The sequence below is a fragment of the Urocitellus parryii genome, chromosome 8, assembly GCF_045843805.1.
Source record: "Urocitellus parryii isolate mUroPar1 chromosome 8, mUroPar1.hap1, whole genome shotgun sequence".
NCBI lineage: Eukaryota > Metazoa > Chordata > Mammalia > Rodentia > Sciuridae > Urocitellus > Urocitellus parryii.
Window position 1 is genome coordinate 67,339,954 of NC_135538.1, and position 26,064 is coordinate 67,366,017.

The following is a 26,064-nucleotide window of genomic DNA, read 5'->3' on the forward strand; positions in this document are numbered from 1 at the left end:
CTTGAGCAGCAGCTTTTCAAATATAAGGAGGTGCTAGGAAACTGAGGTTGCACAATTTATCCAAGGTACATGAGCTCCCGGAGAACAATAAATCACTGTTCCCATAATCTCTTCAGACTAACACCAGGGCATTTCTCTGTTTACAAAGGGAGACTTATTTCGGAAAGGGCAGGAGGATGTGGCATAATGAATGTTTTAAAGAAAAATATCAGAGTGTGTTTTTGATAAGTCTTTAAAAGTGGCCTGTCAGACAACTTCAGGCGCATGGTTCACCAACTCTTTGTCTAGAGGAAGAGTGTATCCTGGACTTCTTTCTTTCTAAGTGGAGTGATAGTAAGGATGTGGGGATATATATCAGTTAGCCAAACATCTTAAAACCTTGGCTTTTAAATGGCTTATAGTTATTGTTTGAACATTTTAAAATATATCATAGTAAATAGAGAATTTGAAACTATTTATGGGAACCAAGATGTTTCACTTTTCTTGTATGCTGCATTCATGTATTTTCATATAAAATTTGTTCATTATTATATCAATCACAACAAACTAGGTTATGCTGCAGAATTTAGACATCACTGAGTTGGTTCACAGGAGTATATGCAAACTCTACTATCTATCCAGCAGTACTCCTGTGATACCCACTGCTACTCAGGGTAGCACCCAGGTCAGGGTAGCACCACTCATGGATTCAGGTTACTTGCACCTTTGGCTTCACTCTGTGATCTCAATATATGTCACTACAGTGGAAGACAGTGATTTGGGAACTTATACCTTCTCCTTAATACTTTGATTCTAAAATGACACACTGCTCTTGTACGTAGAAAAGATAACACACCTCCACTTAACTGAAAGGGGCAAGCACAAATTGGAAAGCATATGAATTTTTGATGTACAGTAAATGCAACTACCTCACTTGGGTAAGGTACTTTTCTATTCTTTGTTCCTCATTGTTTGCTATATTTTTAAATCATTGTTTCACATCAATCTCTTTAGTACTTATATGGGAAAGGATAATAAGTGATAAACTTTATCATTCTGTTTAGGAAGTCAATCAGCACTAATGATAATCAGTATTGGGACAAATTTGAAAAATATATTGTCCATATGATTTTATCACATGATAGGTAATAATGCTTCCAAAAAGATAGAAACGATGACCACAAAAGCCATTTGACATTTATTTTGAAGATTGGGATTTAAAAAGATTGCTAGCCTATACATTCATGTCTAAATTTCTACTGTTCTCTAAAAAAATTCAAACCAAATTCATTCTTTATCCATCTCTAACATTTTTTTATTCATTTAAGTCTCAGCAGTTTCCTTTTTACTCACCATTCTTGAATTCTTGATGATTCACGACCATGTGAATGATATCATGGCTTCCCAGTTCTTGCCTCTGTATTAGCAGTGACTCGCTCTGATCCATATTGTCCAATATCTCTGGGTCTCATTCATTGTATAATCCACACCAGAATATGTGCTACTTGAATATTCATGAATTTCAATATTTTCAGAGTAGTCATATAACTTGTGAAAATAGGGAAGATTTTTATAACAAAATAAAGTATAATTAATAATATTAATAATCATATGAACAGAGGCATAAATCAGGATTATCCTCCATAGCAAGAAAATCGTTCTCTGAAATGTTTGACCTTTCAATCACATCTTCCTATTTCCTCAGTTCAAGTACATTCTGATTACTATTTTCTTAGATCACATCAATGAGTCTTTTACTCTACTATCAATTTACTCTTTCTCTCTGTTATTTGGCTTCCAGCTGACTTGAATTCTCTCTGCTCTACTCTTAAAATTAATGACTCATCATTATAATTATTTCATGTAAACTATAGTCATCTTCCTTAACACCATTTTTCTTTTACTGTATTTACTTTTTAAAAAAAAATCCAGTTTTGTATCAACATCTGTCTCCTATGGGTACAGTTAGCACTACTGGCAAATAGTATATATACAGCATTTCAAGATAGCTAACCTCAAATGGACCTTGACGTTATGCTTAGTAGTCTATCTTTTCCTTTTTCTTCTAAACATCTGCATTACCTTCATGTCATTAAAAATTTATTTGACAAATTTTCGTGACCACTCTACTCATCTTCTCTTTTTTAGCTAGTAGTGAACAACTCCATAGAACCAGTCCAAATTTAGAAATCTCTGTAGAGAGATTGGACACATTCATGGAGAGAGTATCATCCCAAATTCACCTTCTGCCCATCTGGACCTTCATTTTTCTTATACAATGGCTGAGTTTCTGGATTTCAACTCTACTTCTTCCAGGAAGCAATTTGCAACACCATTAATTTCATTCTCCAGGTCTCCCTTTGAAGGTTACAACCTGGGAGGATTTTCCTATGCATCCATTCAAACACAGATTCAAGACTCTTCCCCAAAAAATTTTCTCTCATGACACTGTTTTCTTTCGTAGTTCTCATCACTCTCTGTTAGCACATATTTGTTTTTATTGAATATTGTCTATCTCTTTGCTCTTATGTTTCTCGTTTATTGTCTCTCCTTTTTCCTTTTGAGGAATAGGGCATGAGAAACGTTTGTTTTGCCTGTTAATATGTTTGTCCCCATGGCCTATCACAAGGCTTAAATGATTGGAAGAATGATCACCTTATGGCTGCTGTTTGTTAGCTCCCTGCTGTGACAGAGTAAATGAGGAAAACACAAGATACCCGCTAGACTAGCATTTTGCAGAAGTTGGTCTGGGGATATAATATTCTAAGATAAATATACCAGGATGTAGGGAAATGAGAAGAGATGAAGTATGGGAGTTTACCTTAGAACATTTTTTCACATAATGCCTTTAAAAATCTTGCTGAATACTAGGGCTTAGCAGAATTTGGGCAAAACTAAATCAAATCTCCAACACCCAGATAGTGAATATGGCTATCATGCTTTCTGAGGGACTAAGTCTACATGATTTCTTTAAAAAAAAAAAGCAATATTTTCTATGTGTGGTTTATGTTAAAAAGATATTCCAACCAATGATTAATTAATGATTAATTGTATCTTTTTGAATAATTAAGTATTTTTTACACTGAGTAACATACAAAATTGTATACCACAATGACAGTAATTTTACAGTTTGAATAAAATAGAAATTAATGACTCTTGTTTTTGACTTCTTAAATAGTAAATGACTCAAGAAGTTTTAGATAATTTGGTACAAAAAAACAGAGGAAAGTAAAAGATTTCTTATAGTTTTAGTTCAAAATAAAAAATGATGAATTTTTTAAATGTATTACAGACACACAGTTAGCTCTGAATGTTTTTATAAGCCCAATATTTGGCTCATAGTTAGTATGCTATTAATGTTTATTATATTAATAAATGAATAAATCACAAAATTTATAAATTGAATACATTTTCACATGCATTATTTTATTTTATTCTAACAGTAGTTTTGTGAGACATACAGCAGCCTTCCTCTTGAACCCATTTAGCAAGTCAGACAACTGAGACTCATAGTTTAAGAAACTCAATGCCTTAGTTAGGAATTGGTGGGTGTACTGGGAAAAACTCACATGATCCATTTCAGGCAGACATGGGAGTTTTTCCAGAGATGCAAGGAAAAGAGGGACTGGGATTGGAAGCAGGACTCTAGTGAAATCAGTGTCACTAAGACTACTAATCACACACTCTGTTCCTCTAAACCTCCCTCCCTCTTTTCTGTTTCTGGCTGTGTGCTCTCTTATCTCTGTTTCTCAAATTCTGTATGTTTACTTCTTTCTGTAGAACAACTCTCTCTGCTTTATAATGATGCTATTACTCAATGACTTTGGCTTCATGGTATATTTGACTTGGTTTGAAATTGGGCTTTTATAGCTGGATTCCATATGACAAGGATCTAACACCATTTGAATAAAGTCTTTGATTCTAATTATGGTAAGAAAATGTATCACCCTAAGACTAGCCAACAAATGTGGTGACCATACCATACAATTACAATCATAATTACCCGTGGGTCTTAGAGTCCACAGAAGTGCCCTTTCTGTGGTCTGAGGTAACTAGTCCAAGTTCATAGTGCTCATGAGCAGTAAAGTAGAAACATGAATTTCAATGCCCGGTTCAGTCCTCATTAAAATGTACCACTGGTTAATGAGCAGTTAACTATGTGACAGGAACACTGGTAGGTGCCAGGCTGTAGTCCTAAGCAAAACAAGACTATGGTTCTACCCTCATTAATCCAGTAAGGGACAAAGAAAATAAAACAAAAATTAAAGGATAAATGTGATAAATATAACGAAGAAAAGGCACATTGGTGCCTTGTGACAGAGGCATGGTACTAGAACAAATGTGGTAGTTTCAGGGTAGGGGTTCCTGAGCTGAAATGCTAACAAACCAAGGGTGGGAGGAAAGAGATCAATTAAGAAAAATGTAAGCAGGCCAAAGAGAAACCTTATGGTAATTTCTCCTGAGAATATTTGAAGATGATGGACTTTGAAAGGGGAAGTGACCTAATAGTCTTCACATCTTGGTAAGTAATCAAGAGTGCAATCTTGAGGGTGGATGGAGTCAGCAAGTAAAGATGTGGAGAAAAGCATGGAGTGTCTGAATAGTGATGGAGACATTGAAGTGAAGCTTTGAAAGTTAACTATATTTGATGGATGATTTGCACATGTTGTCACAGCATACTAAAACTAAGATTTAGTTCACAGCCAGTTTTGTGCATTCTCCACTACTTAATGATTATTAATTTTATTATTAGTATTGTTAATAAATGTTGTGGAGTGACATGAACAATGTACCAAAATTCTCCCAGGTAGAATGCATGAAGCACTGGCTCACAAAATCCTTGGTGGAAGGTCTGATTTTTAATTAGTGTTAATTGCAACAGAATTTTCAGAATAAGGAGTTTGACTGCTAGCACAAATATTCCATAAAAATAAATAACTTTTGATGAGTCTCTGTTCCTCTAGTTTGTTTGCAGTTGTCCACTTTAAAACTTCTAAATAACAATGTGCATGTGTGCATAAAATTTAAAGTTTATATTCTTTTTCTGCAAATAAATCTGATTTTTTTCCTGACTTACGTTAGAAATTTTACTTCCCTTTTTATTTTTTTTTCCTATGGGTCAGTCTTTTAGTTCTCTAGAGAATTTTTTCCCACTGAAGCAGAAAGCCGATTGGATTGCTTATTGTTGTTATTAGTTAACATATTGTAAAACTTCACACTATTCATAGAAGAATTATGTCAATATTTCCGTTTGTAAATGACAAAAAGTCATTGCAATGATTTGAGCAAAACTTCCCCTTATTTAAAAAATACACCAAAATATAGAACTCTATGATTAGAGAGTAACAGCTTTAGTTGAGCTTTTTCACGAAAATAGATAATCTATTGTCACAATTCATTCTTGTATAGATGTATATATTTAGATGATAGACTGAGGTGACTTTGAAGCTGTTATGGTCTACTGGATAATTAATGCAGTTAAAAATAGGCACAATATAAAAAAATCACATGGATGTGAATGGCTAGTAACAAACTTCAATTTTTGTTCATTTGGTATGCATTTATAAGTTTTTCTGAAAATTGTCCCTGTCATTAGGCTACATAGGCATGTAGCAAGTTATGAGAAGGTGGAAAAAAAGCCCTTTCTGTCAAAGTGAATTTAACATTGGAACTATCAGAAATATGCTGAGTTAAACAATATCAATATGGCATCAGAAATAAAATCTAATCAAGATCAATGAATCAATAAGCAAACTTGTGTTGAGTGACAATTCTGTGCACAAGAATGGTAGACAAAATTTCTACAGCTGAAGACAAAATCAGAGCACCAAAACCAATCAGGATGCAATGTAATAAAATATATATGATCCTAGTTGAGTGGTGACAAATTCAAAGAAATGCAAATCACATTCTACTGTGAGTTTATAAAAAGAACTCGAAATATTTTATAGGAATAATTACTGTAGCCATTTAGAAAAGATAATTTATGCTAAGAGCTTTGAATGGAAACTACATACAAATAGAAGGAATATTTAATTAGGAAAGAATTTCATCTTATAGAAAAACTTAAGTTTTCTTCTGACATGTCATTAATATGATTTTGCTCTTTTATTTCTTAGATAACTCTATTACTGCACATTCTTTGTTAGACCCTTGCTTTGACAAATTTGTTTGAGAGTTTTGTGTTAACGCTACCTTGTCTTTTAATAAATAAACAAACACTCCCTTAATTTAGGGAAAACAATTAGTTTCTAACTGACAATCGATTGAGTATGACAAGACATACTTACATGTCTGCTATGTAAAAAACATTGTGCATGGTATTAAGCACACAAAGCTGGAAAGCATTTCATCACTCCTCAGTATCCAGTGGAGAAGAATTTGACTATGAAACACATTCTTGCACAAGCTTCAGGTATTAGATTTATCTGTTTCCATAGTCACATGGTTTTAAATTTTATTATTTATTTATCTCTTGGCCATCTCTTCATTTACAAAATTTAAAAGAGCCAGGGAGTCACACCAGTGCTCATTTAGCCCATTCTCTTCTTTCCCTCCTTCCAACCTTCATGGATTTATAAATGAATTTCTGACTCATTATGTAAGATGCAACATCTTGAGCTCTATTATGAATGAATAGAATGCACTGTGTTCTCTCCTACCATTTGTTGTGGACATGAATAAAAAAGGTAAACTCTTCAATACTTGCCTCTGCTGCTCTAATGGAACTTCATGAGGGTGTTGATCATACCTGTGTTATTTTCTGCTGCTTCCTTTGTTCCGAGATCAATACTAGAAACAACTTACGTACCCATTAAACATTTGATAAATGAAAATGTGATAAATGGAACAAAACATGGCTATCAGACCATGGAAATAAAAAACAGATTTTCATAAAAGGTAACATGGTTTTTATTATTATCTGCAATTCCAGAGGAATTGCAAATAAATTCCAAAAAGAGAAAGTTGAATGCATTTGTTTGAGACCTGCACTGGCTCATTAGTATCACTTATTTGTCTTATATTTTAACTTTATTTATTTGTTTATTGAGTGTCCACCGTGTGGTGTTCAGTGATGCTGAAAAAGTTGATCAAGGTAGCTGCATTCTACAAAATTCAGAGCCTGGTTAAAAAGTAAAATTCAGTACAAATTAATATACGAACATCTGTGAAAGTAATATCCAAATTGTTTTTGGACTCATTTAAGCCAATAATCAGTTTAAATCTTGAAAAATCCCAATGCTTCACCAGGTCAATCATATAGGACAGTAGACTTTAGGCATAGAACTATGTACGTATACACATTGAGTGTGTTCCACTGATAGTGCTATATACAACACCACTAGAACCTTCACAGAAGCACACACGTCCAAAATAAGTGGAGGCAGCTCATAGCATGATTAGTCCATGATAAAACTATCAAAATAAGAATAAAAATGCTAAAGCATGACTTAAATAAGAGATGGACAGAATATCCAGGGAAAGGAATATGCCACAAATGAGCATAAAATTTAATTCTGAGTTTCCTAGCAGCACAAATTAAATGTAATAATCATTTTAAAAGAGGGAAAAAAAAAACATGAAGTTTCTTTAACAGAGTGCAATTCACTAATTAATTAGGAGAGTCTAAATTTTCAACAATAATAAATTCAAAGAATATATGGAAGAAATTTTATTGTAGTTGTTTAACATAATTGTCAGTGTCTACAATGAATAATTTTATTTATGCTACCAACTTCTCAAGGGGTGATTTAAAATAACTTGTTTTAAAAAGTTACTTTCGTTTTCTAATTATTGAAAAATATAGGACCACTCTGGAATATCTGGAAACTATGATAAAGATTGAGGAAGATAAATAATCCCCTAAAATCACACTTCGACAAGATATCACTGTGGTTAATTAGATGCATTCACCTCCTGTCATTCCCCCCCCCCCCCCAGGTCATAGTTTCATGAACATCGACATTATCTAGCAGACTTCCATTAATCTCATGAGTGACTTTTCAGTCTACTTCCATTCTGGATGCAAATTAAATACTTCCATACCATCGCCAAAGTTCCAGCCCCAGGAAGAATATGATTTCAACGAAAACCTTTAGGAATTTGCGAAAAAGCTCTTCATGAGAATCTTCCTAACTTAACTGACATTGACAGCCTTGCAGGGCAGGGTCCCATAGCTCAGGATGTAGATATCCTCTTCACATGTTACTCCCCCAATCCCTCTTCTAAAACCTGGGCTCACAGAATATATTCACATAGAATATATTGCTCACAGAATACACACACACACACACACACACACACTCACAGTCACTGTGGTCTACATACTTTAGGTTCACCAAGTGTGAGAAATTGTACAAATATTTTGGCTTCATGCAAAATTCCACATTTTTACCTTCTCATCTTTATAAAAATAACTTTTCTAATACTGGGGATTGAACCTAGGGGTGCTTTAGCACTGAGCTAAACCCCCATTTCCCCCGCTTTTAAATTTGAGACAGTATCTAACTAAGTTACTTAGGGCCTCAGTAAGTTGCTGAGGCCCTGCCTCAAAGTTGGCAATCCTCTTGCCTCAGCTTCCTGAGTTGCTTGGATTATACGCATGTGCCACTGTGCCCATTTCTACCTTCTCATCTTTATACTTTTAAGTATATCAATCCATTCTCTTATTGTTAGGAATAATAAAACAAACACTTTCTGATTCTATTTATGTGTGTTTTCACAGGACTCAATAGCATTATGAAGAAGTACTTGCATACAAATACTTTGAGGCAAATTTTATTATTTCCTTAAGGCTTTTGATTAAAAAAGATAAGTCTGACTTGCTCACCACATCATTATTTGGCATTATGTTGTTTCATACTTTAAAACTTATATAGATATACATATGTGTGCAATGACTGATGAAAGGTTTTTTACTATCTATGAGGATAAATGTCTGCCTCCTATAAATATTTTTTTCATTTTTCACTTATATTTCATGTTGTGTGAATTTCCTATTTCTTCTCTGTTTTTCTCTTGGGATATGCATCATTCATGCTAACCTAGGCTTTGAAGTAATAGTGTCCAATGACACAGTTTTTTTGTTCTGTTTTATTTCTTCATTCCTCTTACATGTCCTTGTAGTTTGACTGGGTCTTTGACTGTTCCTTGTTGGACTCCTCTTCATGTTGAGACCTAACCAACAAAACGCCTACTATCTGGAACTTTATTATACATCTAATAAATATGAAATATAAAATATTTTCATCTCATTTTATTTTTTTATATAATGTAGCATAAAACTTCACATAGATATAAATTAGAAATATGAAATTGATTTTAAAATCAATTGTGTGATTTTCAGGAATATTACTCAGCTAGCTAGAAAAGAAGCTGTTTTTTCTCCTTGGAACTATAGTGCTGGTATCTCTAAGAGATTAGAAATTCTTTAAAGAGACTTTTTCAAACAGATAAATGTTTCTCTCTTATGAAGAAAGATCAAAGTATGCAGGGGGAGGAACATGCCACACTTGTGAAAGACTCCTGGAAGTACACACACAAGTGCAACTCCTGGCATCCTTGGTTCTTGCTCTTCCACTTCCGAGCAGGTGCAAACTACTTCAGATTTCCTCTCTTAGCTTCCTGTCCTGCCCTCTTTTTGGATTCTTGTGTTTGCCCACCTGTCACATTTCTTCTTGTCTGTACTTCATAGTCTCCACTTGTCTCCAAAGCCTGATCTTAGAGTAGAAAAAACGGGGAGAGGCTGTCTGGAGCCAATTTTTCTTCATGTCTACTCTGAAATGGTAAAATATTAAGGAATAAAAAAAATTGATAAATTGTGTTGTTGGCTTGTTTCCTTGTGGTCCTGAGATTCTATCGGAGAAGGTAAGATTGATGGCTATTAAGTCTGTTCATTGAACTGCTCATTCAATGACAATCTTCAAAGGTTTTTTTTCCCCCCTAGTATTTTATATTGACATTCATTACTTGATCAGTGTTAATTTTCCTTATAATTAAATTTAAATCATTCAATTTGAATGATTACCTGAGATTCACAAATAATTTTTAAAAGCTTGGGAGTAAATATTACATATCTAAAATTATATTTGATAGAAATGATTTGTATACTGTTCTTCTCAGTCTATTTTTTTCCCAGTGGTAAAATAAGGGAAATAACCTAAATATTCAAAAATAAGAACCTTGTCTTTAAAGCGTGGCACATCCTATGAGATCTTTAAGAATAAAGTGAGAAAATATATCAGTATTTTACTAATAAAAATAGTTCATATACTATATCTCATATGATATCATGCAAAAATATAAGCATATGTATGCTTAGAAAAATGTGAAAAGTGGAAAATGAAAATTTTTGATCTCTGGATATGATAAGCTATGTAATCTTTCTGGGAGTTTTGCAATAAAAACCATGTCTGGTAGACAAACAACAGAAAATAAAGCAGTAAATGGCATAAAATTTGTTGTTTTTATCATGTAAATATATAGTAAACATTTGGAAAGAACATTTTTCTGAGTAACAGTGAAAATGAAAGAGAAAACTAGGGTCACTGGAGTAAAATGATCCTTTGGACTATTTATGCTCTTCTATCTCTTCACCTCTCCCCAGGAATATTGACTATGCATTTGAAACACTATTGTATGTTTTCTCAAAAGTAAAATTTTCTGGCTACATATATTTTCTTCTTTCTTTCCTTCCTTCCTTCTTTCACAACCTCCCTCCCTCCCTCTCTTTTTCTCTCTCTTTTTTTCATTCCGTCTTTGTTTTTCTTTCACTTTTTAGTAAACTCCCTTCCTCCTTCCTTTTTGCTTTTTCTTTCTCTCTTTATTTTCTGGTCTTCCTTTTCTCTTTTCTCCATTCATCTCTCTCCTTTCCTCCCTCTATCCCTCTCTCTCTTTCTTTCATCTTTGTCTACTTTTAAATTCTATATTAGCAACTACAATATATGGTTACTTAATATTTTTGTGCCATATGCAGTTTTAATACAAGTTTATTTTCTCAGCAAGTCTTCCATTTGGATATCACTCCCAGCTGACAGATTAGAAAAAAAATGAGGGTCACAGATAAAAAATAACTTGCCTAGGTTAAGCTACTAAATATGAACTAAAATTTGAATTGAGATTCTATACAAGTTCATTGCTTACATCAATCAACACCCTTCCACTCCACACAGCTTCCTTCTTCCATATTAATAGTGTATGTATCTGAGGACATAAGTTTACCCTGTGCTTCTCTACCTACTGTTTTTCATACATAGCCCATTTATTCTCATGACTTCAGTGACTGTCAGGGAATCTTAAATTTTAGAACTTGTTTTATTCAGCTTTTTTTTTTTTGCCATTATGATGAAAGAACCCAACCAGAACAACTTTAGAGGAGGAAAAGTTTATTTGAAGGCTCACAGTTTCAGAGGTCTTAGTCCATAGAGGGCTGGCTTTATACCTTGGGGCTCAAGGTGAGGCTGAACATCATGGCAGAAGTGTGTGGCAGAGAGAAGCAGCTTACCTGGTAATCAGAAAGCAGAGACCTGAGAGCTGTACTCGCCAGATACTAATATATACTCCAAAGCCATGCCCCCAAAGCCCCCCACCTCCGCTAGCCACACCCACCTGCCTTCAGTGACCACTCAATTAATCCCATCAGATATTGATTCACTGATTGGGTTAAGGCTTCCCAGCCCAGAGATTTCTTCTCTGAACCTTCTTACATTGTCTCACACTTGAGCTTTTGGGAGGATACCTAACATCTAAGCTATAACAGAAAAAAAAAAGTGAACTTACATGTTCACTTTTGAGCTATCACTACAGTTCTAGTCTCATGTTTCAAACTATAGACAATAAATCCTATGTTGGAATTTACTGTGTGATAATCACCGTTCTCAATCATGGCCTTAAATTAGTGCATTTAATTAGCACAACTCTAGTAAGAAACTTTGTAGTTGAACATATTACTGATGAGGAAATCATGTGGTTCACAGAGGTTAAATAAATGGCACAAAGACTCAAAATCTGATATTTACTTTTCAACGGACCCTCCTTCACCAATTATAATGCCTACAATGATCTTCACCTCAAGACTTTATGAAAAAGGTACAAAGATTTGTTGAGATTTATTGTCTGACTTCATAAAAGGGAATGCTTATTTCCATTACCTACATAATTATATCCCGACAAATCTAAATGGTAAGCACTGAATTGTGGTATCAGTATGATGCTCCAGATATTTGGTGGCTTAGTTAGTGGGGTTGTGAAACCATCTCTGAGATTCTCCTCTTGAACCTCCTTTAAGTTATTGGTAGAATCTCCTCCCACACAGTCTAATGGCTACTGAATGTTTAATTCTTAATTTAGGGTCTTTATTAATAACCAAATACATTCTTGATTCTATCAACTGTGTTAGATACCATGCTAGGTAACAGTGACATAAGAAATATGAAACAGATATCCTGATCTGTTGGATCTCTGATTTATGATGCAAGTGAAGGTCATGACACCTGCACTCAAACTCATTCCTTTTACCTGTGGGGCCAAAATCATTCTAATGCTTAAGTTACTTTTATACTTCCTTAGATATCTGTGGTGTAGCTCTAAGCATTAGGAGATGGCCTTTTAAGCAACCATAACCCAATCCCTAGAAGGTATCCATTTTTGGTAGCTAACTAAATGATATTATTGTGTATTTCATGAGATGTCATTATTTACATAAATTTCTTCATTATTGTTACTAAAGATACATATTGCCCATAAAATGAAAAATTTATCTAGATATTTTCTCAAATTCTAATAGTTTGTAGTTACTATGGAAAACTTGGTATCCTGTTTCTATTAACTTTCCGCTATTCTATAAATTATTAATAAGCAAACTAAGAAATGTGATTAGTGACTTAGTTATATAACTCTAATTTTACTTAGAATAATAATTGAAAAGGCAAATATCTTTTCCCATAGCATAAATAGATCAAGAGCTAAGGTTGCCCTTACTTTAAAAATATATCATTTTTCCTAGTAAGAATTAACAACCCTTTCTAATATCTTAGAAGTTGGCCACTGTGAGAGACAAATGAAAAAGATCAGATTTTGATACTTTCTCTCTCTCTCTCTCTCTCTCTCTCTCTCTGTGTGTGTGTGTGTGGGGGTGGGTGTGGGTGTGCGCGTGTTTATTTGTTGTTCATTTTGTTTTTGAAAGAGCAGACAGTATACTTCATTATTAATTGATGAGTATTTCGGTCTAACATAAATCATTGATTCACCAATTATAAAGTAGTTGTGTTCACTAAGTAATGCTCTAAAATGAAATGAATATTGAATACTATTGAATACTACTGCAGGGCAGAAACCTGTCATTAAACGGCCTTCTACTTGGATGCCTGCAATGAGCTTTCTAAATCAGAGTAAGAAAAGGTAGGACAAAAATAACATGAAAAATGCAACCAAGGTAGTTATTCACCAAATATTCTAACCCTGTATTCCCCAAATAAGTGTTTTTTTTAAACTTTATTCTTTTCTTCCTTCCTTTCTTTTAATAGTACTGTGACCTGAAGTAGTATAGTTCAGGAGAAAATACAAATAATAGTTTCAGTCATCATTTGCATTTCAAAACATATCCTTGGGGGGAAAAAGAGGACTTTGGAATTCTGCTTTAACCAAATCCTTGGGGTCAATTCTACAGGACGTTTTATTGGGTAAAAGGCTCTGAGTAAAATAAATAAGCCATTGTTCTCCCACCCCTTCTTCTTCTAAACTTGATGGGAAATATACTATTGTGAAAGAGGAAATAAAGAAGGTTAAAATTACAGAACTTGTGATGAACAAAGATAAGCTCTGTTGTAGTGGTTTAAAAAAAATGATGTTTTCTGAAGATCTAAAAATGGCAAAACATTGCAGAAGTATTTTCTAACCATATACCTGTTCAATATGAATAAACTGATATATGGTATTCTTCATTTGTTTCTCAGTTATAAGAATCTATTTTATGGTTATCAATATAAAGAAGCAATTGACCTATAAGTGCTTTAAAATGAACACCAGGAAATCAGTATTTTCGTGAGTGTAATTTCAAGTAGATAATTTTTTTAAAGGACAGTAGAATAAATATAGTATAATGTTGCTCCATTACATATATGAAGTTGGAAGAGAGAACTTACTTTTTTTTTCCTTGGCAGGAAATAGTTGGAGGCTGATAAAATACATACAGCAACACATTTTTGCTGCTTGTGTTTTCTGTATGTGTGGAACTAATGCTTATAAAAACCAACCCAGACTTTATGCTCTCCAGGTAAAATTCCACTTCAAGAAAAGATAAATAAAAGTTGAAAATATACAAATTGCTTCAGTCAAACTCATGATTTCCTTAGGCCCATTCTGATTTTAAACTCTACTTCTCTGAATATTTGTTAATGACTTCTTATGGGTGAGCATCAGGTGGGGATGCACTTTAGTGTTAGAATGCTTGCCTATGATGGGGAAGGCCCTGAGAGGGTTTTGAACTGTGTATCATTGGAATCTTCAGGGGTCTCTGGATCAAAGCATTACCTGTGGCAAAATCTGACAAAAACAGCCACCAGTGTAGATATTTGTATGTCAAAATTATGTATAAATTAACACATATATGTATATATGCATATACATTTAAGTGTTTCAACGCATCAATCCTCAAAAAATATTGCAGTAATTTCTAACAATGTTTACCCAATAATAAATGTATTTGGAATTCTGAGTAAAATTAAAACTATTCATCAGCTGTCATCAATACTATCTTTCTATGACTCCCCTCCAGTAGCAGTAGCCAGCCTTTGAAAGATGTTTGAAAATTGAAGGAGTTTGTGTAACTGGGAGAGGTAAGTATCCTTTCAGATCTTAGTCCACTTTAGTTATCTGCTTTCTCTGAGAAAAAGAAATAAAGTACTTTCCTAGTTGGTGAGGTGCATGCAAGAAGCCTCTAATCCACATGTGCTCTGGTAAACCAAATTCATAAATGGAAGGAGAAAGGGACCCTCTAGGATTAATATGTGGGCTATATAGACACATTTTTCTTCTTTTAAGTTTCCCCTCTAATTAAAAAACTTAAATTTGTTTCCTATTCTAGATTTTTTGTTTTGTTTTGCTTTTATTCCTTTGAAGTTGTTGATTTCCACTTTGTAAACTGGAGGAGGATAAAACTAGTTTTGTTTAAACATGGAAAATTTCTGGTATGTAGTTTCTAATGTAGACATTGCTATTTATGTGTCCGTAAGATCAAGGTTTCTTTCTTTAACCATCTTGATATCATAAGGATTTTTCATTTCCTTTTCCAGAGCAAGCAGCTATACCCTCAGTCATATTTTCTAAATTTGTCATGCAAAGAAATGTCAAAAAAACCCCAAAATTGCATTAAGAATCTTTTTCTTATTTTTGATAAACTGTTGGAGCCATTTGTTTTTTATTTTTGAATAAGACATTCCTTTAGGGTTAAATTAGTCTTGAAAGGGCATAACTAATCATGAAGGCAACTTTAAATTGGGAATTTTATTTGTACTCTTTTGACCTCTACTTTGTATTAGTCTGTCCTGTTTTCTTTTCCTTGTGTCTCAGCCATTTTACTAGCTGTATGACTGCGTGAAAGTTAATAAACACTTCTAAGCTTCAGTTTCTAGTTTCCTCAGCTGTACAAAAAGAGATAATATTATGATATAATTCATGTAAGAATATAAAGCATGATAAATTTCACATGTGTATTTTCAGATGATATGTGTGCATATGCATATTATATATACATATAAACACATAGTGCATACATACATGTGATATATATATAAACACACACAAAATGTCTGTGCTTGTGTGTATATGTGTCATTTATGTTTCACTTAATTTTCTACTCATTTTCTTGTCTCCAATCTTATTTTTGTCACTAATTTTAATAAGATATTTGAATTGAATAATTAATAAAACACTACAACTATATTAAACTACAAGTTTATTTTTCCTTTTTGAGAGAAGGGGTGTAACATTTGGTATTAGGTTGGAGATTTCTATTTTAAAAGATTTTCTGAGAAATAGGAAATTATAGATACCATATTGACAAAAGAATATACAAACTTGAAGAAGTAACTTCAAGGTGTTCATGGCTGTCTTCTTATTCTTTTCTTTCTTTCTTTTTATCAGTACAAGTAAAAAGGACAATATGGAAAAAAAGATAACATATGAGAATCAAAGATGTGTTTGAATTGTGAAGTAGTAAAGAACTCCTTTAATATCATCCCTTAAAATTGAATTACATTCTAACTTAAATAGAGAAGGCTTAGAAAGTAGCCTACAGGAATTTCCTCTAAGGCTGAAGCCAGACATTCTTTGCTGATTTAGGCCCTTAATTAGGCATAAACTAATCATGCTGTGAGCTCTAGAGAAGAGATGACACATAATTGTTAGTGCTAATTTCTTAATTGTTAGAAAGTGATACTTCAGTACATGCTTCATCCAACAAGAATGATCTGCAGGGTGGCATCTCTTCTCTCCCTGTGTCAACAATTTACACTTACAGCATATTAAAGAAAGAATACTTAACAATACACTTAATTCTGTTTACTGTGTCTTCAAAACAAATTTGATTTTCTAGAATATAATTCCCTTTCACTAATGGAAAGATTGATGTGGCTCTTCAGTTATAAGTATGGAAAATTCAGTCAATATGCATAAAACTATTTTTATATTAAATCACCAGTGCTCAATTATCTACTAGCAAGTACAGAAGGTATCAGAGGACAAAAATGTCTATTGCATACATCAACTTCCCCACCTTTTCTTGAAAAATTGAAGCTTGAATATTAATTAAAACCATTATCAATTCAAATTTACTTTATGCTGTGATTTTAGAAAAGGTCAAGAAATCAAACATATATAAAAATATGTATATTGTCCTTTCAAATAAAGAATAATTCCCAGGATACTGTAGTCTATATAATAACTATTTTAATTTCATTTTCGTGAGTGATGAAAAATGTAGAGTTAAAATTTCTTGAAAAATGATAATTAAGAAAGTAAAAATGACATGGAGACAAAACCAAGAATGTCATTGTTCTTGTTGTTTAATAAACAATCTTTCTTATAGGAACCAAGCTATTTATAAGACAAAGGTGGAGTCAAATATATTTACTAAAAATAAGCTGTAAGTTTTATAATGCCAATACAAGTTCATATAAGCTCAATATTTTGGAATGCTTTCTTTCCTTTTTTCTTCCAACCTCTCCTCCTCTTCCTGTGTCCCTGAGTGTACTTCTAGAGAAAGAAAGGGAGAGAGAGAGAGAGAGAGAGAGAGAGAAAGGCATCAGGAAGTAAGTAAGTTTTCATTTGTATATTAGGATAACATTTAAAAGAAACAATAAACTTTAAAATAATATTGCTAGTGAATTTTATTACATTTTGGTTTGCAAATATTGGAATTGTTGCAGTTTTCTTCTCAAAATTAATTTTAATGATCTTTTTATTATGCTAGTAGTATAAGTGTGCACCCATTTTGCCATAGCCTAATATTTACGTATATACAGAGAATTGTGAAAATATGCATTTTAAAGTCATGGGGAAAATAATTTCAACCCAGTTTAAGTCTCCAAGAAAGCTTCTGTACAGCCTATGATACAAGGACTGAGGCTGCGGAGATGCCTGCTTCAGTGCTGCCCCCCAGGGGCTCAAGTTGGTGAGAGGGCTCTCCTCCTGGGCAGATGATACTGCCCAGAGGTGAACAAGACATATGGGCAGAGTGTTGGGAAAGCAGAGAGGAAAGGAAGGACATGTCCAGTTATTTCTTTTTCTTATTGAAAGCACAAGTCTGAGTGCTCTCACAATGTGTTCCTCCTCTTTGCCAACTTGGTAACAATTAAACTTGACCTTGAAAATATTTTAATTTCTTATTAGAAAGACCATTCTATTCTTTAAAGAAATTCAATTAAAATATATTCAATTTATCTTAACAGTCCTACAGTGTTGACACATTTCATATAAATTCATTCCAATTTGATCATGATTATAGTTTCCAAAATATAATAACCTCTTCTTTGTACTTATTTTCTTGAAGGTCTCTTATTGTGAACACACTATTGATCATGTTTGAGATAACAAGTCTTTTTAGAGGACTGAATTATATTTGTATCTAGGTAGCTCTAGTGATTTCATAGGAAAACATTCTGCCTTTAATTTCCATATATTCTTAAAAGTATTTATGAATATTTAGTGATGTTTGTCATGCCAAATGAAATGAAACATTCAACATTGTAACCATAGTAACAGATCAAAAAATTCTGGCTAACCAAGTGTTCTCTATCTGATAAAATTAATAAAGTATAGAAACTAATGGAGTTAAAACATAAACACATTGAAAATGTTAGTATAAACAACCAAACATATATTTTTGGAAGAGTATCTGAAACAAAACTTAGATATAATTAGGTAAAATACATTAATGGTTTAAATAGCTTGGTCTGTCACATACTAATGCCCTATAGAAATAGAACACACATTATGAGTAATATTTACAATATATTCAGACATGTACCATATCTATACAAGTGTTTTTCTCTCTAAAATAGATTATGATATGTGCATGTGTGCATGTATTTTCCTAATATGAGTTTATAACTAGTTTATTTTAGCTTTGTGAATAAAGCAGTAGTGTATTTAAAAATGATTTAAAGATATGCATTAATTGTGTATTTATATAAAACTTCTTACTTCATTTCAGTTTATTGGAATCACATTCAATACTACATAATTAACTCCACTAACCCCTAAGTTCAACTAAAATTAAATCTGCTGAAATCATCTTTGCATACCTTCAGAATCTGATTTTCAAGTCTATATAATGCTTATTCACATGCTTTCACAGATCACGGCACAGCTCAATTGCATTATTAACCTTCCTATTTTATTTTAAATCTATTTGATTTTAAATCGGAAGTCTATTTACACTCAAAATTAGTCAAACAAAACTTAGTTGTTATTTTACCTTAAGGATTCCAGAATTGCACCATTTAGTAGAGTCAACTGAAACTATAGACTTTCTAGAGAAACACTTCAATCTAATTTGCTTGTACTTAATGATATTCATTGTACAGATTAGAGTCTGCAACAGTCTAGAAAAATAAAGATAAGTAAATCTGAATCCCTGTCAGTAAACATATTTAAAACAGGAATGTCAAATGGAGAGAATGATGCTGCAGGACTATTACTTGAAAACCATAGTAATTTTCTGCCCATGTATGTGAAGATGGGGATTTAACTCCAAGACTGAGCCCTTTCTGCAAAAGTCGATGAGCCCTTGTATTCATTCACACAGTTGTAGGGCAAATACCTACTCTTTTGTCCTACGTTTCTTTCCAAATACAGACAGTGAAAAAATAAGTAACATGTTCAATTTCATGAAGCAAATTGGGTGCTTCTAAAGATTTAGAATGATTTTCCTTTCTTATCTTTGGAAATTGAGTTCCCAATGCCTGAATACGACCTAATTATTCTTAGAATATACTTTCGACTTTTTGTTATCGGTTGTCACAAGACTGGAAGCTAAACCCACACGGGCCAGTGAGGGTGGGGCTCCTTTTTTATCTCATCCTTCAGATAAGCCTGTGAAAAGACAGTTGTCTAGGTTTGGGTTTCCCTTAAAACAGAATCAGAAATGAAGCTATGAAGAGAAGTAGTTTGTTTGGGAAGAGAACCCACGTATGAGAACATCACCAGGGGTGCCAGGCATGAGACATGAAAGGAGAAGAGACCACATAGTGTGTAAGACGGTTTCAATTCATACAAAGGGCAACTGGAGTTTAATCCTGTTGGAAAAGTCTGGGAGTCATATGACATACCCCTGAGGAAGAAGACAAGGCTCCACCTGGCCGACTAAATGTTGTTGAAAAATTGGGGGAATAATATTGGTTGGCACTTCTGGTTTGTCTTCTGTGGAAACTGAGCATGAAGGATAAGGTAAAGCCTTGATCACAGCAATCACAGAAAACAGCCTTTAATATATAGAAGTGTGATAAAGAAAACCAACTAAACAAACAACACCAACAACAACAAAGAACCCACAAAGACCACAGAGATAAAATATTGAACACTGAAGGGATTTTTTTTTAATTTTTATTTTTTAACTATCAAACGGGGACCTCAATCTAGCACAGAGTTCAATAGGACACTTGAAGGTGAGGAATAGTGTAGAATAGTGTTGGAAAAATTTTATAGGTCATTTCAACCTAAAAGACTGTTTTTTGACCCATAATTGGGAAGCAAAGTCCCTGACTGTTGCTGAGAGCCTGACATTATCTGAGTTTGTTTGTGATCTAAGCTCTGACTTGCTGGAGAGGGTCTGTGGCGTTTTTGATCCATTTGCGATTAGGACACGCAGGGACTTCTGCTTCATGAAATCTCTACCAACCTTTTTCTGGAATCTGCTGACTTCGCTTTGTCTATGTCAGGCTGGAGAAAGGAGTCAGGCTTATGTTGCCAGTCAAGCTGACCCCAGTATCGGCAAGCCGTGTGGCCCACTCAGGTTTCATCAGGTCAGTGACAAGAGAGAAAACACCATTGTTGAGAATTATTGCATTATAGATAACATCTTGGAAATAGAATATAACCTTATTGATAGAACTTGCAACTGGACCTGAAGGGAAATGATGTCCCCACAATTAATGATCATAATGTGTGGAGGGCTCAAGGAAAAAACTAAATTTCTAGAAATTAAATATTTGAGTGGGAATAAAAAGTCCATTATGTTGTACTGTGAGACAGATTAACCATGGCTGATCGTGAAAGCAAATGATTTTTGGGGCCTAGAAACTTAGTCAAGAGAGATTAAGATAGTTTTAAAAATCATGATGAGAAAAAAGAAGATAACACTGAGGAATGTCTAGTAGATACATGAAAATGCATATTAATGAGAATATAAGAAAAAGATACACTTTTTTCATATATTTAAAATTGTCCTTTTTATATAGAGAATGAATATTTCCTAAAAATCTGGAGATAATTTAATCCGAGGTTTTCAAATGTCACATCTGAAACATTTTATAATCTACCACACTACCATCCAGATAGACCCAGAAATCTACAACAGCTGCATTTATGTCACCATTTTAATTAACTTTGCACTATGAATAGTTTTTGAATTAGGAGAACTAGTAGGGACAGTGAGACCCTGAGCCTGTCAGCAAACATTGTGGGATCAGACCCCATGTGTCCTGGTTGAAAAGCACAGTTTTTGTAAAATAGACCCTTTCAGAGAGAAGGAACCACAGCAGATCCTATTTAATTAAATATTTAGTCAATTAAGTATCCTTTTGATCTATGCAGTCAACATGTTCAGTTGTGGGAAGGAAAATGGACTTTACATTTCTAAAACGAAAAATTATACTTTTAATGTAAGAGGCTGTTTTATTTTTACAAATTAAGACTAATGGTTTTATATAAAAATATATGTTTAAATTGTAAGAAGTTAAGTGAGAGTAATTTTATATTAGATTTTTTTTTCTTTTTTAAGAAACTTTGAATTAAAAGAGAACTGGATCATTACTGTGTTACAAATAAATCTTTACCAGACTGAAAAGAAAAGAAAAACAAAATGAACAACAAAGTACTCTAATCCTGGTAAGGAACACATTTTTTTTTTTTTTTTTTTTTGGTAATCGACGTCAAACCCATGGCCTCACTCATGGTAGACAAGCACTCTAGCCCTGAGCTATATCCTCAGTTCCTGATATCCATCTTTAGTAGCATGGTAGTAAGTAAAACTGCAAACAAATTCAGATCACATTTTTAGTAGTAGATTTTCTGTATGTTTGCTTATTTGTTTATTTAATGGTGTAGGCAAAGCAATTTTTAAACCAAGCTTTATTAGAGGACTAAGCAAATAAGTAGATGCATTGATAATGTTAGGAGTCAGAATTCTCATTGTGGAAAAAAATATTCAACTAAGAAGTAGGTGAAGATAAAAAGGAATGAGAATATAAGAAAAAGATCCTATGAGAATGGAATGGAATGGAATAGAAGTTCTAATGTGAGCTCACTGTTTCTAATATGTGTCTGAGTGCTTTTGCATGTATATATGTGTATGTAACATGTATGCACATCTTAGATGTTTCTTTCTCCTAGAATTCACATATTTCTTTCCCAGAGATTCAATGCCAAGCATTTTATACAGTCTGCAATATTTTTCCTTGAAATATCTTTATTTTATCATTCTGTTAAAATCTCCTTATACTTTTTTTGTTGTTGTTGTTAAAGCTAACATCATGTACATTGAAATCACTTTTGCTTCCTCGTTTCTTATTTCTAGTCTAGAGTAAGTATTTAAATGGGCACTGGGAGAAGCTGTGAGTGTGCAGCCCATTTAACACAGTGGTTTTCATCCAGGGCTATTTTGCCCCCAGGGAACATATGGTCATGTCTGGAGATATTTTTGGTTGTCACAACTGGGAGGATGGTGGTGCTGACATCTAATTGATAGAAGACAGGAAGGCTGCCAAGCCGCCTGTAATGAACAGGAAAACCCTGCACAATGAAGAATTATTCAGCTCCAAATGTCCATAGTGCTGGTTGTGTGAAGTTAATTTCACTGAAAGGAAAGGTTGCCATTACGAATATTTAGGCAAATTTGATTTACAAATGGGGGTGAAAATGTAAGTTTTTTACTGAATCAAAGTCACACTTGTGTTTTGAAGACAAGTTTCATTGCATTTCACCCTTGTAGCTCATCACTGCAACCTGTCCACTGCAAATGTTCATAGAATTATCCATGAATCAAATGATGTTTTCCTTTTATAATAGCTTTTCCATTACTTGTTCTCCTGTTTTCAGAACCAACTAAAGTTTGAAATACAACATGAATTGTTTTTAAAATCACTCTCACTTCTCATTTGTTTCTAAAATTTTCCACTTTCTATGTGATATTTGAGGAAATATTTTCTTTTTTCTTTCCTTTGTATAGGGGTTCTCAATTCAGGATGAATATTTAATCACTTGGGGAGCTTTTAAAAAATTCTGATGTCTGGGTCTTACCACCAGAGATATTGATTTAATTGATTTGGGTGAAGCCCTCACATTGGTGTTTCAAAGAAAATTCTGAATGATACTAATATGTAGCTAAATTTCAGAAATATTTCTTTAGTTTATTCTTTCAACTAAATTTGTCAATGATAGTTGTTACATTTGAAGTATGAAAGTTGTGGTAGTGCTTTTGCATGCATATATGTGTATGTAACATATATGCACATCTTAGATGTTTCTTTCTCCTAGAATTCACATATTTCTTTCCCACAGATTCAATGCCAAACATTTTATACAGTCTGCAATATTTTTCCTTGAAATATTTTTATTTTATCATTCTGTTAAAATCTCCTTATACATTTTTTGTTGTTAAAGCTGGTATTTTTTAAAATAAATGTTGTGAGATTAACATAAAATCATTCACCATGAACAGATCTGAGAAATAAATCCTTAAATGCCAAGTCAAGTCTGTTCTTGCTCTAGGAAAGCTTTTTTTTTTATTAGTATAAACCCATTCTCCATCAGGTTAATGAAGAAGTTATAATTGTAAAAAAACAAAAATGAAAATAAAAATAAACCCATTCTTGATCACATTAATGAATGTGAGGATGATCCTACTAGAATAAGGTCATGAAAAGGATTATAATGTTCTTTGAATCATCAGCTTTTAGCCTTGTACTTAACTACTTTGTAAGTTATCAATATTTTAAAGTTTGTTCCTTACAATAAATAATTTATTGTTCCTTACCATGTTCTAGACTCTGCATTAAGCACTTTATGGACATATGTAATTTAGCTCTCAGAGGCCTTAGTAGAGCTATTCATCATTTTTCTCCTTCACAGATGAGAAAAAAAAATGGCTTCAGGCAAGAAATAACTTATTCTGTGGTTCAAAGCTAGTAAGTCACAGAACCAGAATATGAACTCAAGTGGCTCTTTCTCCAAAGTCATAGTTTTAATCACTGTTGTGTATATGATGAGACACATTGACTGGTTGATACTGAGTCATGCAGAGACTTCAGGGATCCAGCAGGAGGGAAAAGCATTGCTGGATAGGATGTGAGATGTCCTCCTACCCCATGCTATTTTCGGGATCCATGTGAATCTTTTCTGTTGTTTAGTTGTATAACCCCTGGCTAGGGATGCTCCTCTCTGTGAAGTTGAGACTAATGTGATCTTGCCTAGGAAAATCATTCCTGTTGAAAATTCAAAGCAGAAACTCCACAGGAACTTCTTTTAAGAAGGTTCTGGAAGCAATGATAATAAGCACAAAAGAGCATAATTGTCAAAAGATCAATAAAATTCTAGGTGGAATATCTTTCTCTTTCCCAGTACTGTATTTATTCCACTGGGAGTATAGTGTCTAGGGCTCTTCTGTTGTAAGCAAGTGAAATAAATTTTAGGGAAATGGTAAGCTAAACAAATGGAGAAGGGTATGGCTAGAAGAGAAGGCTGAAGAACTAGGCTTGGACAAGGCAACTATCAGGCAATTATCAAAAATCTTCCCAGAAAAAAAATCACTTAACAGTATTTCTGGGGCTTTAATGCTGAAATAAATGAAACCCAACATTTTTTGTCTTTACATTATCTGAGATGCAAGATATTAGGAGAGAAAGTCCAATTAACCAGATTATGGAACATGTCCACCTTTTCCTTACATAGTGGTGATGAGAAAGTGAGTGATAGAATCTTGTGAAGAAACTTTTTGACTTTTCCTAGGATGAAGCCAAGACAGATTGATTTATTCTTCCAAGACTATAAGAATAAAATGGGTATTAAGCAGTTGTTCAAAAGTAAATAAAGACACAGACAAAAATGGCAAATGTACAGTGCTAGTTCTCATCAGAGAACACTGTGCAAGAAAGTCACAGAGTCAAACTGAGATTGCTGAGGGGCAGCTGATATTACAGTAAACTCTTGCAGATACACAGCTGATCCAGGTAATATTTCTTCTCCTGAGGGAAGATAGTCTTTCTCAACAGGACCAAGACCACGACAGGGCAATCTTTTTCCATACTCATCTTGGAGAGGGGTTTTATTTCTCCTGAACAGAACTTGAGACATAATAATGCTTGGTTTGTTCATTTGGGAAGTTGCATAGGTAATTCACACTTTAAAAGCAACACAGGAGTTTTCACACCAAATTTACATTTGAAAATGTCAGAAAATCTGCAAATGCTAAACCCACACAGTCCCACTAGATGATAATCCACTGGACAAGAAAAGAGGCTGCTGCTTCTAGGCAGACACAATCTCCCGACTTCACCTTGGTCCCTAGGACTCTTCATTATCCTACACCTGACCCCTTTGATCCTTCGCAGTACCTGTTTTGTCTCCAACACGATGGGTTCTTGAACTCTCTTGTGAAGGTGTTCAAGGGAGCTTTCTTCTAGGATTATCTAGCCAACAGTAACTTCATCAAACTCTAAAAAAGCCACACTCTTCTGCTAAGAATTACTCTTTTAGTTGTAACATGTCTGCTGGATCTGACTATATCTGTCACCCTGTTTTTTACTGTCCACGGCTGTCATTCCAGAAGTGTTGAAAATAATATACTCAGAGCTCTTCCTAAATTGTTACTGAGAAACTACACATCTGAGATCTGAAAGGTCATGTTACTATGACCTTCAATGGGACGACTGAACTCTGAGCTTCCACACCAGTTCTTGTTGTCAAGACTTCTCCTCTCAGCTTCTGTACACTTCTTCTCTTGCATTTTCTTACAGTCACCCAATTCTCACATTTTCCACTAAACTTCCAGTTCTGTTCATGAAGGAATTTGCTACCTGCTCTAGTTAAATGTATCTGTAGGATTCTTAGACTTTGAATTTGACATATCCCCAATAAGTAAAGCCAAAATTCATTATTCATGTGGTTCTGGATGCTATGGTGATTCCAGATATGGTGATGAAGGTACTTATACTGGCACCTACTGTCCAGGTAAGGCAGGAATGGTAGGTAACATTTGGCTTTTATGGCTCTCCTGTGTAAATGACATTCAAAAGAAAATGTTTGTTCTTCAGCTGAATTACTGGTATATAATAAAGTCAGCTCCATGAGACTTTTTTTTTTAATCTATACATT